Genomic DNA, 16,446 nt, shown 5'->3' with positions numbered 1-16,446 from the left:
AACCAGTAGGCCAGAGAAAGAGTTAAGACCTTAACCAGTAGGCCAGAGTAAGAGTCTAAGACCTTAGCTATTAGGCCAGAGAAAGAGTTAAGACCTTAACCTGTAGGCCATAGTACGAGTCTAAGACCTTAGCTATTAGGCCAGAGTAAGAGTTAAGACCTTAGCTTTTAGGCCAGAGTAAGAGTTTAGACCTTAACCTATAGGCCATAGTACGAGTTGAAGACCTTAGCTATTAGGCCAGAGTAATAGTTAAGACCTTAGCTATTAGGCCAGAGTAAGAGTTAGGACCTTAACCATTAGGCCAGAGTATGAGTCTAAGACCTTAGCTATTAGGCCAGAGTAAGAGTTAAGACCTTAGCTATTAGGCCAGAGTAAGAGTTAAGACCTTAACCAGTAGACCAGAGTAAGAGTTAAGACCTTAACCATTAGCCCAGAGTACGAGTCTAAGACCTTAGCTATTAGGCCAGAGTAAGAGTTAAGACCTTAACCAGTAGGCCAGAGTAAGAGTTAAGACCTTAACCATTAGGCCATAGTACGAGTCTAAGACCTTAACCAGTAGGCCACCGTAAGAGTTAAGACCTTAACCTGTAGGCCATAGTACGAGTCTAAGACCTTAACCTGTAGGCCAGAGTACGAGTTAAGACCTTAACCTGTAGGACATAGTACGAGTCTAAGACCTTAGCTATTAGGCCATAGTACGAGTCTAAGAGCCTAACTATTAGGCCAGAGTAAGAGTTAAGACCTTAGCTATTAGGCCACAGTAAGAGTTAAGACCTTAACCAGTAGGCCAGAGTAAGAGTTAAGACCTTAACCTGTAGGCCATAGTACGAGTCTAAGAACTTACCTATTAGGCCAGAGTAAGAGTAAAGACCTTAGCTGTTAGGCCAGAGTAAGAGTTAAGACCTTAACCATTAGGCCAGAGTATGAGTCTAAGACCTTAGCTATTAGGCCAGAGTAAGAGTTAAGACCTTAGCTTTTAGGCCAGAGTAAGAGTTAAGACCTTAACCTATTGGCCATAGTACGAGTCTAAGACCTTAGCTATTAGGCCAGAGTAAGAGTTAGGACCTTAGCTATTAGGCCAGAGTAAGAGTTAAGACCTTAACCAGTAGGCCAGAGTAAGAGTTAAGACCTTAACCAGTAGGCCAGAGTGCGAGTTAAGACCTTAACCTGTAGGCCAGAGTACGAGTCTAAGACCTTAGCTATTAAGCCAGAGTAAGAGTTAAGACCTTAACCAGTAGGCAAGAGTAAGAGATAAGACCTTAACCAGTAGGCCAGAGTACGAGTCTAAGACCTTAGCTATTAGGCCAGAGTAAGAGTGAAGACCTTAACCATTAGGCCAGAGTACGAGTCTAAGACCTTAGATATTAGGCCACAGTAAGAGTTAAGACCTTAACCTGTAGGCCAGAGTAAGAGATAAGACCTTTACCATTAGGCCAGAGTACGAGTCTAAGACCTTAGCTATTAGGCCAGAGTAAGAGTTAAGTCCTTAACCAGTAGGCCAGAGTAAGAGTTAAGACCTTAGCTATTAGGCCAGAGTAAGAGTTTAAGACCTTAGCTATTAGGCCAGAGTACGAGTTTAAGACCTTAGCTATTAGGCCAGAGTAAGAGTTAAGACCTTAACCATTAGGCCAGAGTACGAGTCTAAGACCTTAGCTACTAGGCCAGAGTAAGAGTTAAGACCTTAACCAGTAGGCCAGAGTAAGAGTTAAGACCTTAAACATTAGGCCATAGTACGAGTCTAAGACCTTAACCAGTAGGCCAGAGTAAGAGTTAAGACCTTAGCTATTAGGCCAGAGTAAGAGTTAAGACCCTAGCTATTAGGCCAGAGTAAGAATTAAGACCTTAACCAGTAGGCCAGAGTAAGAGGTAAGACCTTAACCTGTAGGCCAGAGTAACAGTTAAGACCTTAACCTGTAGGCCAGAGTACGAGTTAAGACCTTCACCTGTAGGACATAGTACGAGTCTAAGACCTTAGCTATTAGGCCATAGTACGAGTCTAAGAGCTTAACTATTAGGCCAGAGTAAGAGTTAAGACGTTAGCTATTAGGCCACAGTAAGAGTTAAGACCTTAACCAGTAGGCCAGAGTAAGAGATAAGACCTTAACCTGTAGGCCATAGTACGAGTCTAAGACCTTAACTATTAGGCCAGAGTAAGAGTAATGACCTTAGCTGTTAGGCCAGAGTAAGAGTTAAGACCTTAACAATTAGGCCAGAGTTTGAGTCTAAGACCTTAGCTATTAGGCCAGAGTAAGAGTTAAGACCTTAGCTTTTGGGCCAGAGTAAGAGTTAAGACCTTAACCTATAGGCCATAGTACGAGTCTAAGACCTTAGCTATTAGGGCAGAGTAAGAGTTAAGACCTTAGCTATTAGGCCAGAGTAAGAGTTAAGACCTTAACCAGTAGGCCAGAGTAAGAGTTAAGACCTTAACCAGTAGGCCAGAGTGAGAGTTAAGACCTTAACCTGTAGGCCAGAGTACGAGTCTAAGACCTTAGCTATTAAGCCAGAGTAAGAGTTAAGACCTTAACCAGTAGGCCAGAGTAAGAGATAAGACCTTTACCATTAGGCCAGAGTATGAGTCTAAGACCTTAGCTATTAGGCCAGAGTAAGAGTTAAGTCCTTAACCAGTAGGCCAGAGTAAGAGTTAAGACCTTAGCTATTAGGCCAGAGTAAGAGTTAAGACCTTAACCAGTAGGCCAGATTAAGAGTTAAGACCTTAACCAGTAGGCCAGAGTAAGAGTTAAGACCATAGCTATTAGGCCAGAGTAAGAGTTAAGACCCTAGCTATTAGGCCAGAGTAAGACTTAAGACCTTAACCAGTAGGCCAGAGAAAGAGTTAAGACCTTAACCAGTAGGCCAGAGTAAGAGTCTAAGACCTTAGCTATTAGGCCAGAGAAAGAGTTAAGACCTTAACCTGTAGGCCATAGTACGAGTCTAAGACCTTAGCTATTAGGCCAGAGTAAGAGTTAAGACCTTAGCTTTTAGGCCAGAGTAAGAGTTTAGACCTTAACCTATAGGCCATAGTACGAGTTGAAGACCTTAGCTATTAGGCCAGAGTAATAGTTAAGACCTTAGCTATTAGGCCAGAGTAAGAGTTAGGACCTTAACCATTAGGCCAGAGTATGAGTCTAAGACCTTAGCTATTAGGCCAGAGTAAGAGTTAAGACCTTAGCTATTAGGCCAGAGTAAGAGTTAAGACCTTAACCAGTAGACCAGAGTAAGAGTTAAGACCTTAACCATTAGCCCAGAGTACGAGTCTAAGACCTTAGCTATTAGGCCAGAGTAAGAGTTAAGACCTTAACCAGTAGGCCAGAGTAAGAGTTAAGACCTTAACCATTAGGCCATAGTACGAGTCTAAGACCTTAACCAGTAGGCCACCGTAAGAGTTAAGACCTTAACCTGTAGGCCATAGTACGAGTCTAAGACCTTAACCTGTAGGCCAGAGTACGAGTTAAGACCTTAACCTGTAGGACATAGTACGAGTCTAAGACCTTAGCTATTAGGCCATAGTACGAGTCTAAGAGCCTAACTATTAGGCCAGAGTAAGAGTTAAGACCTTAGCTATTAGGCCACAGTAAGAGTTAAGACCTTAACCAGTAGGCCAGAGTAAGAGTCAAGACCTTAACCTGTAGGCCATAGTACAAGTCTAAGAACTTACCTATTAGGCCAGAGTAAGAGTAAAGACCTTAGCTGTTAGGCCAGAGTAAGAGTTAAGACCTTAACCATTAGGCCAGAGTATGAGTCTAAGACCTTAGCTATTAGGCCAGAGTAAGAGTTAAGACCTTAGCTTTTAGGCCAGAGTAAGAGTTAAGACCTTAACCTATTGGCCATAGTACGAGTCTAAGACCTTAGCTATTAGGCCAGAGTAAGAGTTAGGACCTTAGCTATTAGGCCAGAGTAAGAGTTAAGACCTTAACCAGTAGGCCAGAGCAAGAGTTAAGACCTTAACCAGTAGGCCAGAGTGAGAGTTAAGACCTTAACCTGTAGGCCAGAGTACGAGTCTAAGACCTTAGCTATTAAGCCAGAGTAAGAGTTAAGACCTTAACCAGTAGGCAAGAGTAAGAGATAAGACCTTAACCAGTAGGCCAGAGTACGAGTCTAAGACCTTAGCTATTAGGCCAGAGTAAGAGTGAAGACCTTAACCATTAGGCCAGAGTACGAGTTAAGACCTTAACCATTAGGTCAGAGTATGAGTCTAAGACCTTAGCTATTAGGCCAGAGTAAGAGTTAAGACCTTAACCAGTAGGCCAGAGTAAGAGTTAAGACCTTAACCATTAGGCCAGAGTACAGGTCTAAGACCTTAGCTATTAGGCCAGAGTAAGAGTTAAGACCTTAAACAGTAGGCCAGATTAAGAGTTAAGACCTTAATCTGTAGGCCAGAGTATAGGTCTAAGACCTTAGCTATTAGGCCAGAGTAAGAGTTAAGACCTTAGCTATTAGGCCAGAGTAAGAGTTAAGACCTTAACCATTAGGCCAGAGTACAACTCTAAGACCTTAGCTATTAGGCCATAGTACGAGTCTAAGAGCCTAACTATTAGGCCAGAGTAAGAGTTAAGACCTTAGCTATTAGGCCACAGTAAGAGTTAAGACCTTAACCAGTAGGCCAGAGTAAGAGTTAAGACCTTAACCTGTAGGCCATAGTACGAGTCTAAGAACTTAACTATTAGGCCAGAGTAAGAGTAAAGACCTTAGCTGTTAGGCCAGAGTAAGAGTTAAGACCTTAACCATTAGGCCAGAGTATGAGTCTAAGACCTTAGCTATTAGGCCAGAGTAAGAGTTAAGACCTTAGCTTTTAGGCCAGAGTAAGAGTTAAGACCTTAACCTATTGGCCATAGTACGAGTCTAAGACCTTAGCTATTAGGCCAGAGTAAGAGTTAGGACCTTAGCTATTAGGCCAGAGTAAGAGTTAAGACCTTAACCAGTAGGCCAGAGTAAGAGTTAAGACCTGTACCAGTAGGCCAGAGTGAGAGTTAAGACCTTAACCTGTAGGCCAGAGTACGAGTCTAAGACCTTAGCTATTAAGCCAGAGTAAGAGTTAAGACCTTAACCAGTAGGCAAGAGTAAGAGATAAGACCTTAACCAGTAGGCCAGAGTACGAGTCTAAGACCTTAGCTATTAGGCCAGAGTAAGAGTTAAGACCTTAACCATTAGGCCAGAGTAAGAGTTAAGACCTTAACCAGTAGGCCAGAGTAAGAGTTAAGACCTTAACCATTAGGCCAGAGTACAGGTCTAAGACCTTAGCTATTAGGCAAGAGTAAGAGTTAAGACCTTAACCAGTAGGCCAGATTAAGAGTTAAGACCTTAATCTGTAGGCCAGAGTATAGGTCTAAGACCTTAGCTATTAGGCCAGAGTAAGAGTTAAGACCTTAGCTGTTAGGCCAGAGTAAGAGTTAAGACCTTAACCAGTAGGCCAGAATAAAAGTTAAGACATTAACCATTAGGCCAGAGTACGAGTCTAAGACCTTAGCTATTAGGCCAGAGTAAGAGTTAAGACCTTAGCTTTTAGGCCAGAGTAAGAGTTAAGACCTTAACCTATAGGCCATAGTACGAGTCGAAGACCTTAGCTATTAGGCCAGAGTAAGAGTTAAGACCTTAGCTATTATGCCAGAGTAAGAGTTAGGACCTTAACCAGTAGGCCAGAGTAAGAGTTAAGACCTTAACCATTAGGCCAGAGTACGAGTCTAAGACCTTAGCTATTAGGCCAGAGTAAGAGTTAAGACCTTAACCAGTAGGCCAGAGTAAGAGTTAAGACCATAGCTATTAGGCCAGAGTAAGAGTTAAGACCCTAGCTATTAGGCCAGAGTAAGACTTAAGACCTTAACCAGTAGGCCAGAGAAAGAGTTAAGACCTTAACCAGTAGGCCAGAGTAAGAGTCTAAGACCTTAGCTATTAGGCCAGAGAAAGAGTTAAGACCTTAACCTGTAGGCCATAGTACGAGTCTAAGACCTTAGCTATTAGGCCAGAGTAAGAGTTAAGACCTTAGCTTTTAGGCCAGAGTAAGAGTTTAGACCTTAACCTATAGGCCATAGTACGAGTTGAAGACCTTAGCTATTAGGCCAGAGTAATAGTTAAGACCTTAGCTATTAGGCCAGAGTAAGAGTTAGGACCTTAACCATTAGGCCAGAGTATGAGTCTAAGACCTTAGCTATTAGGCCAGAGTAAGAGTTAAGACCTTAGCTATTAGGCCAGAGTAAGAGTTAAGACCTTAACCAGTAGACCAGAGTAAGAGTTAAGACCTTAACCATTAGCCCAGAGTACGAGTCTAAGACCTTAGCTATTAGGCCAGAGTAAGAGTTAAGACCTTAACCAGTAGGCCAGAGTAAGAGTTAAGACCTTAACCATTAGGCCATAGTACGAGTCTAAGACCTTAACCAGTAGGCCACCGTAAGAGTTAAGACCTTAACCTGTAGGCCATAGTACGAGTCTAAGACCTTAACCTGTAGGCCAGAGTACGAGTTAAGACCTTAACCTGTAGGACATAGTACGAGTCTAAGACCTTAGCTATTAGGCCATAGTACGAGTCTAAGAGCCTAACTATTAGGCCAGAGTAAGAGTTAAGACCTTAGCTATTAGGCCACAGTAAGAGTTAAGACCTTAACCAGTAGGCCAGAGTAAGAGTCAAGACCTTAACCTGTAGGCCATAGTACGAGTCTAAGAACTTACCTATTAGGCCAGAGTAAGAGTAAAGACCTTAGCTGTTAGGCCAGAGTAAGAGTTAAGACCTTAACCATTAGGCCAGAGTATGAGTCTAAGACCTTAGCTATTAGGCCAGAGTAAGAGTTAAGACCTTAGCTTTTAGGCCAGAGTAAGAGTTAAGACCTTAACCTATTGGCCATAGTACGAGTCTAAGACCTTAGCTATTAGGCCAGAGTAAGAGTTAGGACCTTAGCTATTAGGCCAGAGTAAGAGTTAAGACCTTAACCAGTAGGCCAGAGCAAGAGTTAAGACCTTAACCAGTAGGCCAGAGTGAGAGTTAAGACCTTAACCTGTAGGCCAGAGTACGAGTCTAAGACCTTAGCTATTAAGCCAGAGTAAGAGTTAAGACCTTAACCAGTAGGCAAGAGTAAGAGATAAGACCTTAACCAGTAGGCCAGAGTACGAGTCTAAGACCTTAGCTATTAGGCCAGAGTAAGAGTGAAGACCTTAACCATTAGGCCAGAGTACGAGTCTAAGACCTTAGATATTAGGCCACAGTAAGAGTTAAGACCTTAACCTGTAGGCCAGAGTACAAGTCTAAGACCTTAGCTATTAGGCTAGAGTAAGAGTTAAGACCTTAACCAGTAGGCCAGAGTAAGAGTTAAGACCTTAACCATTAGGTCAGAGTATGAGTCTAAGACCTTAGCTATTAGGCCAGAGTAAGAGTTAAGACCTTAACCAGTAGGCCAGAGTAAGAGTTAAGACCTTAACCATTAGGCCAGAGTACAGGTCTAAGACCTTAGCTATTAGGCCAGAGTAAGAGTTAAGACCTTAAACAGTAGGCCAGATTAAGAGTTAAGACCTTAATCTGTAGGCCAGAGTATAGGTCTAAGACCTTAGCTATTAGGCCAGAGTAAGAGTTAAGACCTTAGCTATTAGGCCAGAGTAAGAGTTAAGACCTTAACCATTAGGCCAGAGTACAACTCTAAGACCTTAGCTATTAGGCCATAGTACGAGTCTAAGAGCCTAACTATTAGGCCAGAGTAAGAGTTAAGACCTTAGCTATTAGGCCACAGTAAGAGTTAAGACCTTAACCAGTAGGCCAGAGTAAGAGTTAAGACCTTAACCTGTAGGCCATAGTACGAGTCTAAGAACTTAACTATTAGGCCAGAGTAAGAGTAAAGACCTTAGCTGTTAGGCCAGAGTAAGAGTTAAGACCTTAACCATTAGGCCAGAGTATGAGTCTAAGACCTTAGCTATTAGGCCAGAGTAAGAGTTAAGACCTTAGCTTTTAGGCCAGAGTAAGAGTTAAGACCTTAACCTATTGGCCATAGTACGAGTCTAAGACCTTAGCTATTAGGCCAGAGTAAGAGTTAGGACCTTAGCTATTAGGCCAGAGTAAGAGTTAAGACCTTAACCAGTAGGCCAGAGTAAGAGTTAAGACCTGTACCAGTAGGCCAGAGTGAGAGTTAAGACCTTAACCTGTAGGCCAGAGTACAAGTCTAAGACCTTAGCTATTAAGCCAGAGTAAGAGTTAAGACCTTAACCAGTAGGCAAGAGTAAGAGATAAGACCTTAACCAGTAGGCCAGAGTACGAGTCTAAGACCTTAGCTATTAGGCCAGAGTAAGAGTTAAGACCTTAACCATTAGGCCAGAGTAAGAGTTAAGACCTTAACCAGTAGGCCAGAGTAAGAGTTAAGACCTTAACCATTAGGCCAGAGTACAGGTCTAAGACCTTAGCTATTAGGCAAGAGTAAGAGTTAAGACCTTAACCAGTAGGCCAGATTAAGAGTTAAGACCTTAATCTGTAGGCCAGAGTATAGGTCTAAGACCTTAGCTATTAGGCCAGAGTAAGAGTTAAGACCTTAGCTGTTAGGCCAGAGTAAGAGTTAAGACCTTAACCAGTAGGCCAGAATAAAAGTTAAGACATTAACCATTAGGCCAGAGTACGAGTCTAAGACCTTAGCTATTAGGCCAGAGTAAGAGTTAAGACCTTAGCTTTTAGGCCAGAGTAAGAGTTAAGACCTTAACCTATAGGCCATAGTACGAGTCGAAGACCTTAGCTATTAGGCCAGAGTAAGAGTTAAGACCTTAGCTATTATGCCAGAGTAAGAGTTAGGACCTTAACCAGTAGGCCAGAGTAAGAGTTAAGACCTTAACCATTAGGCCAGAGTACGAGTCTAAGACCTTAGCTATTAGGCCAGAGTAAGAGTTAAGACCTTAACCAGTAGGCCAGAGTAAGAGTTAAGACCTTAACCATTAGGACAGAGTACGAGTCTAAGACCTTAGCTATTAGGCCAGAGTAAGAGTTAAGACCTTAACCAGTAGGCCAGAGAAAGAGTTAAGACCTTAACCAGTACGCCAGAGTACGAGTCTAAGACCTTAGCTATTAGGCCAGAGTAAGAGTTAAGCCCTTAACCATTAGGGGAGAGTACGAGTCTAAGACCTTAGCTATTAGGCCAGAGTAAGAGTTAAGACCTTAACCAGTAGGCCAGAGTAAGAGTTAAGACCTTAACCATTAGGCCATAGTACGAGTCTAAGACCTTAACCAGTAGGCCACCGTAAGAGTTAAGACCTTAACCTGTAGGCCATAGTACGAGTCTAAGACCTTAACCTGTAGGCCAGAGTACGAGTTAAGACCTTAACCTGTAGGACATAGTACGAGTCTAAGACCTTAGCTGTTAGGCCATAGTACGAGTCTAAGAGCCTAACTATTAGGCCAGAGTAAGAGTTAAGACCTTAGCTATTAGGCCACAGTAAGAGTTAAGACCTTAACCAGTAGGCCAGAGTAAGAGTTAAGACCTTAACCTGTAGGCCATAGTACGAGTCTAAGAACTTAACTATTAGGCCAGAGTAAGAGTAAAGACCTTAGCTGTTAGGCCAGAGTAAGAGTTAAGACCTTAACCATTAGGCCAGAGTATGAGTCTAAGACCTTAGCTATTAGGCCAGAGTAAAAGTTAAGACCTTAGCTATTAGGCCAGAGTAAGAGTTAAGACGTTAACCAGTAGGCCAGAGCAAGAGTTAAGACCTTAACCAGTAGGCCAGAGTGAGAGTTAAGACCTTAACCTGTAGGCCAGAGTACGAGTCTAAGACCTTAGCTATCAAGCCAGAGTAAGAGTTAAGACCTTAACCAGTAGGCAAGAGTAAGAGATAAGACCTTAACCAGTAGGCCAGAGTACGAGTCTAAGACCTTAGCTATTAGGCCAGAGTAAGAGTTAAGACCTTAACCTGTAGGCCAGAGTACAAGTCTAAGACCTTAGCTATTAGGCTAGAGTAAGAGTTAAGACCTTAACCAGTAGGCCAGAGTACGAGTCTAAGACCTTCGATATTAGGCCACAGTAAGAGTTAAGACCTTAACCTGTAGGCCAGAGTACAAGTCTAAGACCTTAGCTATTAGGCTAGAGTAAGAGTTAAGACCTTAACCAGTAGGCCAGAGTAAGAGTTAAGACCTTAACCATTAGGTCAGAGTATGAGTCTAAGACCTTAGCTATTAGGCCAGAGTAAGAGTTAAGACCTTAACCATTAGGCCAGAGTACAGGTCTAAGACCTTAGCTATTAGGCCAGAGTAAGAGTTAAGACCTTAACCAGTAGGCCAGATTAAGAGTTAAGACCTTAATCTGTAGGCCAGAGTATAGGTCTAAGACCTTAGCTATTAGGCCAGAGTAAGAGTTAAGACCTTAGCTATTAGGCCAGAGTAAGATTTAAGACCTTAACCATTAGGCCAGAGTACGACTCTAAGACCTTAGCTATTAGGCCATAGTACGAGTCTAAGAGCTTAACTATTAGGCCAGAGTAAGAATTAAGACCTTAGCTATTAGGCCATAGTAAGAGTTAAGACCTTAACCAGTAGGCCAGAGTAAGAGTTAAGACCTTAACCTGTAGGCCATAGTACGAGTCTAAGAACTTAACTATTAGGCCAGAGTAAGAGTAAAGACCTTAGCTGTTAGGCCAGAGTAAGAGTTAAGACCTTAACCATTAGACCAGAGTATGAGTCTAAGACCTTAGCTATTAGGCCAGAGTAAGAGTTAAGACCTTAGCTTTTAGGCCAGAGTAAGAGTTAAGACCTTAACCTATTGGCCATAGTACGAGTCTAAGACCTTAGCTATTAGGCCAGAGTAAGAGTTGGGACCTTAGCTATTAGGCCAGAGTAAGAGTTAAGACCTTAACCTGTAGGCCATAGTACGAGTCTAAGAACTTAACTATTAGGCCAGAGTAAGAGTAAAGACCTTAGCTGTTAGGCCAGAGTAAGAGTTAAGACCTTAACCATTAGGCCAGAGTATGAGTCTAAGACCTTAGCTATTAGGCCAGAGTAAGAGTTAAGACCTTAGCTATTAGGCCACAGTAAGAGTTAAGACCTTAACCAGTAGGCCAGAGTAAGAGTTAAGACCTTAACCTGTAGGCCATAGTACGAGTCTAAGAACTTAACTATTAGGCCAGAGTAAGAGTAAAGACCTTAGCTGTTAGGCCAGAGTAAGAGTTAAGACCTTAACCATTAGGCCAGAGTATGAGTCTAAGACCTTAGCTATTAGGCCAGAGTAAGAGTTAAGACCTTAGCTTTTAGGCCAGAGTAAGAGTTAAGACCTTAACCTATTGGCCATAGTACGAGTCTAAGACCTTAGCTATTAGGCCAGAGTAAGAGTTAGGACCTTAGCTATTAGGCCAGAGTAAGAGTTAAGACCTTAACCAGTAGGCCAGAGTAAGAGTTAAGACCTGTACCAGTAGGCCAGAGTGAGAGTTAAGACCTTAACCTGTAGGCCAGAGTACGAGTCTAAGACCTTAGCTATTAAGCCAGAGTAAGAGTTAAGACCTTAACCAGTAGGCAAGAGTAAGAGATAAGACCTTAACCAGTAGGCCAGAGTACGAGTCTAAGACCTTAGCTATTAGGCCAGAGTAAGAGTTAAGACCTTAACCATTAGGCCAGAGTAAGAGTTAAGACCTTAACCAGTAGGCCAGAGTAAGAGTTAAGACCTTAACCATTAGGCCAGAGTACAGGTCTAAGACCTTAGCTATTAGGCAAGAGTAAGAGTTAAGACCTTAACCAGTAGGCCAGATTAAGAGTTAAGACCTTAATCTGTAGGCCAGAGTATAGGTCTAAGACCTTAGCTATTAGGCCAGAGTAAGAGTTAAGACCTTAGCTGTTAGGCCAGAGTAAGAGTTAAGACCTTAACCAGTAGGCCAGAATAAAAGTTAAGACATTAACCATTAGGCCAGAGTACGAGTCTAAGACCTTAGCTATTAGGCCAGAGTAAGAGTTAAGACCTTAGCTTTTAGGCCAGAGTAAGAGTTAAGACCTTAACCTATAGGCCATAGTACGAGTCGAAGACCTTAGCTATTAGGCCAGAGTAAGAGTTAAGACCTTAGCTATTAGGCCAGAGTAAGAGTTAGGACCTTAACCAGTAGGCCAGAGTAAGAGTTAAGACCTTAACCATTAGGCCAGAGTACGAGTCTAAGACCTTAGCTATTAGGCCAGAGTAAGAGTTAAGACCTTAACCAGTAGGCCAGAGTAAGAGTTAAGACCTTAACCATTAGGACAGAGTACGAGTCTAAGACCTTAGCTATTAGGCCAGAGTAAGAGTTAAGACCTTAACCAGTAGGCCAGAGAAAGAGTTAAGACCTTAACCAGTACGCCAGAGTACGAGTCTAAGACCTTAGCTATTAGGCCAGAGTAAGAGTTAAGACCTTAACCATTAGGGGAGAGTACGAGTCTAAGACCTTAGCTATTAGGCCAGAGTAAGAGTTAAGACCTTAACCAGTAGGCCAGAGTAAGAGTTAAGACCTTAACCATTAGGCCATAGTACGAGTCTAAGACCTTAACCAGTAGGCCACCGTAAGAGTTAAGACCTTAACCTGTAGGCCATAGTACGAGTCTAAGACCTTAACCTGTAGGCCAGAGTACGAGTTAAGACCTTAACCTGTAGGACATAGTACGAGTCTAAGACCTTAGCTGTTAGGCCATAGTACGAGTCTAAGAGCCTAACTATTAGGCCAGAGTAAGAGTTAAGACCTTAGCTATTAGGCCACAGTAAGAGTTAAGACCTTAACCAGTAGGCCAGAGTAAGAGTTAAGACCTTAACCTGTAGGCCATAGTACGAGTCTAAGAACTTAACTATTAGGCCAGAGTAAGAGTAAAGACCTTAGCTGTTAGGCCAGAGTAAGAGTTAAGACCTTAACCATTAGGCCAGAGTATGAGTCTAAGACCTTAGCTATTAGGCCAGAGTAAAAGTTAAGACCTTAGCTATTAGGCCAGAGTAAGAGTTAAGACGTTAACCAGTAGGCCAGAGTAAGAGTTAAGACCTTAACCAGTAGGCCAGAGTGAGAGTTAAGACCTTAACCTGTAGGCCAGAGTACGAGTCTAAGACCTTAGCTATTAAGCCAGAGTAAGAGTTAAGACCTTAACCAGTAGGCAAGAGTAAGAGATAAGACCTTAACCAGTAGGCCAGAGTACGAGTCTAAGACCTTAGCTATTAGGCCAGAGTAAGAGTTAAGACCTTAACCTGTAGGCCAGAGTACAAGTCTAAGACCTTAGCTATTAGGCTAGAGTAAGAGTTAAGACCTTAACCAGTAGGCCAGAGTACGAGTCTAAGACCTTCGATATTAGGCCACAGTAAGAGTTAAGACCTTAACCTGTAGGCCAGAGTACAAGTCTAAGACCTTAGCTATTAGGCTAGAGTAAGAGTTAAGACCTTAACCAGTAGGCCAGAGTAAGAGTTAAGACCTTAACCATTAGGTCAGAGTATGAGTCTAAGACCTTAGCTATTAGGCCAGAGTAAGAGTTAAGACCTTAACCAGTAGGCCAGAGTAAGAGTTAAGACCTTAACCATTAGGCCAGAGTACAGGTCTAAGACCTTAGCTATTAGGCCAGAGTAAGAGTTAAGACCTTAACCAGTAGGCCAGATTAAGAGTTAAGACCTTAATCTGTAGGCCAGAGTATAGGTCTAAGACCTTAGCTATTAGGCCAGAGTAAGAGTTAAGACCTTAGCTATTAGGCCAGAGTAAGATTTAAGACCTTAACCATTAGGCCAGAGTACGACTCTAAGACCTTAGCTATTAGGCCATAGTACGAGTCTAAGAGCTTAACTATTAGGCCAGAGTAAGAATTAAGACCTTAGCTATTAGGCCATAGTAAGAGTTAAGACCTTAACCAGTAGGCCAGAGTAAGAGTTAAGACCTTAACCTGTAGGCCATAGTACGAGTCTAAGAACTTAACTATTAGGCCAGAGTAAGAGTAAAGACCTTAGCTGTTAGGCCAGAGTAAGAGTTAAGACCTTAACCATTAGGCCAGAGTATGAGTCTAAGACCTTAGCTATTAGGCCAGAGTAAGAGTTAAGACCTTAGCTTTTAGGCCAGAGTAAGAGTTAAGACCTTAACCTATTGGCCATAGTACGAGTCTAAGACCTTAGCTATTAGGCCAGAGTAAGAGTTAGGACCTTAGCTATTAGGCCAGAGTAAGAGTTAAGACCTTAACCAGTAGGCCAGAGTAAGAGTTAAGACCTTAACCAGTAGGCCAGAGTGAGAGTTAAGACCTTAGCTATTAAGCCAGAGTAAGAGTTAAGACCTTAACCAGTAGGCAAGAGTAAGAGATAAGACCTTAACCAGTAGGCCAGAGTACGAGTCTAAGACCTTAGCTATTAGGCCAGAGTAAGAGTTAAGACCTTAAACATTAGGCCAGAGTAAGAGTTAAGACCTTAACCATTAGGCCAGAGTACGAGTTTAAGACCTTAGCTATTAGGCCAGAGTACGAGTTTAAGATCTTAGCTATTAGGCCAGAGTAAGAGTTAAGACCTTAACCATTAGGCCAGAGTACGAGTCTAAGACCTTAGCTACTAGGCCAGAGTAACAGTTAAGACCTTAACCAGTAGGCCAGAGTAAGAGTTAAGACCTTAAACATTAGGCCATAGTACGAGTCTAAGACCTTAACCAGTAGGCCAGAGTAAGAGTTAAGACCTTAGCTATTAGGCCAGAGTAAGAGTTAAGACCCTAGCTATTAGGCCAGAGTAAGAGTTAAGACCTTAACCAGTAGGCCAGAGTAAGAGGTAAGACCTTAACCTGTAGGCCAGAGTAAGAGTTAAGACCTTAACCTGTAGGCCAGAGTACGAGTTAAGACCTTAACCTGTAGGACATAGTACGAGTCTAAGACCTTAGCTATTAGGCCATAGTACGAGTCTAAGAGCTTAACTATTAGGCCAGAGTAAGAGTTAAGACGTTAGCTATTAGGCCACAGTAAGAGTTAAGACCTTAACCAGTAGGCCACAGTAAGAGTTAAGACCTTAACCAGTAGGCCAGAGTAAGAGTTAAGACCTTAACCTGTAGGCCATAGTACGAGTCTAAGACCTTAACTATTAGGCCAGAGTAAGAGTAAAGACCTTAGCTGTTAGGCCAGAGTAAGAGTTAGGACCTTAACGATTAGGCCAGAGTTTGAGTCTAAGACCTTAGCTATTAGGCCAGAGTAAGAGTTAAGACCTTAGCTTTTGGGCCAGAGTAAGAGTTAAGACCTTAACCTATAGGCCATAGTACGAGTCTAAGACCTTAGCTATTAGGGCAGAGTAAGAGTTAAGACCTTAGCTATTAGGCCAGAGTAAGAGTTAAGACCTTAACCAGTAGGCCAGAGTAAGAGTTAAGACCTTAACCAGTAGGCCAGAGTAAGAGTTAAGACCTTAGCTATTAGGCCAGAGTAAGAGTTAAGACCTTAACCATTAGGCCAGAGTACGAGTCTAAGACCTTAGATATTAGGCCACAGTAAGAGTTAAGACCTTAACCTGTAGGCCAGAGTACAAGTCTAAGACCTTAGCTATTAGGCTAGAGTAAGAGTTAAGACCTTAACCAGTAGGCCAGAGTAAGAGTTAAGACCTTAACCATTAGGCCAGAGTATGAGTCTAAGACCTTAGCTATTAGGCCAGAGTAAGAGTTAAGACCTTAACCAGTAGGCCAGAGTAAGAGTTAAGACCTTAATCTGTAGGCCAGAGTACAGGTCTAAGACCTTAGCTATTAGGCCAGAGTAAGAGTTAAGACCTTAGCTATTAGGCCAGAGTAAGAGTTAAGACCTTAACCATTAGGCCAGAGTATGACTCTAAGACCTTAGCTATTCGGCCAGAGTACAAGTCTAAGACCTTAGCTATTAGGCCAGAGTAAGAGTTAAGACCTTAACCAGTAGGCCAGAGTACGTGTCTAAGACCTTAGCTATTAGGCCAGAGTAAGAGTTAAGACCTTAACCTGTAGGCCAGAGTACGAGTCTAAGACCTTAGCTATTAGGCCAGAGTAAGAGTTAAGACCTTAGCTATAAGGCCAGAGTAAGAATAAAGACCTTAACCATTAGGCCAGAGTACGAGTCCAAGACCTTAGCTATTAGGCCAGAGTAAGAGTTAAGACCTTAACCAGTAGGCCAGAGTAAGAGTTAAGACCTTAACCAGTAGGCCAGAGTAAGAGTTAAGACCTTAAACATTAGGCCAGAGTAAGAGTTAAGACCTTAACCATTAGGCCAGAGTACGAGTTTAAGACCTTAGCTATTAGGCCAGAGTAAGAGTTAAGACCTTAACCATTAGGCCAGAGTACGAGTCTAAGACCTTAGCTACTAGGCCAGAGTAAGGCTTAAGACCTTAACCAGTAGGCCAGAGTAAGAGTTAAGACCTTAGCTATTAGGCCAGTGTAAGAGTTAAGACCTTAACCAGTAGGCCAGAGTACGAGTCTAAGACCTTAGCTATTAGGCCAGAGTAAGAGTTAAGACCTTAACCAGTAGGCCAGAGTAAGAGTTAAGACCTTAACCAGTAGGCCAGAGTAAGAGTTAAGACCATAGCTATTAGGCCAGAGTAAGAGTTA

The sequence above is a fragment of the Triturus cristatus genome, chromosome 4_1 (genome assembly GCF_964204655.1).
Source record: "Triturus cristatus chromosome 4_1, aTriCri1.1, whole genome shotgun sequence".
Classification (NCBI taxonomy): Eukaryota; Metazoa; Chordata; class Amphibia; order Caudata; family Salamandridae; genus Triturus; species Triturus cristatus.
The sequence above is the reverse complement of the archived record's forward strand: the minus strand, read 5'-3'. Positions refer to the sequence as shown.